This window comes from Malurus melanocephalus, unplaced genomic scaffold (genome assembly GCF_030028575.1).
Source record: "Malurus melanocephalus ecotype Western Australia unplaced genomic scaffold, MMel_1.1 scaffold_170, whole genome shotgun sequence".
NCBI lineage: Eukaryota > Metazoa > Chordata > Aves > Passeriformes > Maluridae > Malurus > Malurus melanocephalus.
Window position 1 is genome coordinate 1194744 of NW_026623402.1, and position 1492 is coordinate 1196235.

Below are 1492 nucleotides of genomic sequence, written 5' to 3' on the forward strand. Positions count from 1 at the left end.
GGTGGCTGCCAGGAGCTCCCTGCCGCTCGCTGCCTCTATTTATACGGCGGCGGCGCGGGGCAGGGCAGGCAGGGCAGGCAGCTGCCCGCACAGATGCTGCCGCCGCCGCTCTTCCGTTCCCAGGGGCCCTGGGGATGGCGACAGGGACAGGGATGGGACACGGCAGCAGCGCTGGCAATGGCTCGCGCCAGGGACGCCAAGGCACGGGACACATCCTGGCATGGGGTCCCCGGCTGGCACTGCTCATGCGGGGTCACTGTCCCCAYGCCAGTCACAGGAGAAATGGGTGCCTCTCTCCCGTTTTTAAAATAAATTCCTGCAGGATTCCTCTGTCTCCGTTGTGGGCGCCATCCCCACCCCAGAATCCTGCTGGTGTGGGACACTGGGGCTCCTTTTGGGCTGCAGCAGGATTGTGTGGACAGGGAGAGCTGGCTATCATGGCACTGCCGTGTCCCCACCTGTCCCCAAGGGTGGATGTCCCCAAGCACTGTGCCCTGTGCTGATGTGATGTCCCCTCAAGCCACCACAGGTCACCAGCTGCAGACAATGCCATACACACCAAAGGAAACAGGACATGTTCCTTCCACCCTGATGGTGTCCCCATTGCACTGCATTGGCAGTGTGGCACAGAGCACAGTGTCACCAGCTCCTGATGGTGCCAGGGAACAGCCACCCAGCGCTGTCCCCAAAGCCTGGCCACGGCCCTGGGTTCCATCACTGCAGGAGTCACTTTTGGGGGGGGTCTGTGATCCATGTTTTTCTCGGGGAAGGGGGCCAAACTGGTAGGAAAGTAACAGTGCCCCAAGTGAGGGAGCAGGGGGAGCCCCGGAACCCGAGATGAGGGAGTGGGAAGGGGAGACTGGGGGCGAGGGACGGATGGCTGGGCACAGGCAGGAGCCACCCTTTGGCTGGACAGACCCACAGCCATGGGAGGATGCTGAGAGGTGGATGTCCCACGGGAAAAGAGGAATGGCTCCCCCCAAAAACCATGGAGAGAGATGAGTGCCCCCACCCCAACTGAGTCATGAGTCTCTCTCCATGGAGAGAATGGATTCCCAGCCAGGCCCAGGGACATCCCCAAARTCTGACCCCAGCCCCCCTCAGCTATGTGGCCTCATTCAAATCAGCAYAATGTCCCCCCAGCTCCCTCAGTGCTGAGCTGTGCCCTGATGTGCTCAGGACGTGTGGGCAGCACCACCACGGCTGAGCCTTTAAATCCAGCCTGGCTGCTCAGGGGGAACCCTCAGCAGGGCCAGCATCTTCTGCCTTTGCTTCCTGCCTCCCCAGAAGCCTCCAGAGGGACCAGTGTCCATCAGGGTGAAACCCATCCCTGTCCCCACAAAGGTAACATGGGCACCRAGCTTCTAAAAAACCAAGTACAAACTTTATTTTGTTTCTTTACAAAGGCACGAGCCTCTTTTTTTTTTTCAACTTTCTTAACAAAATAGAATAGCTTCTCAATCAACACAAAGACCTGAAAATTGTAAAAAAA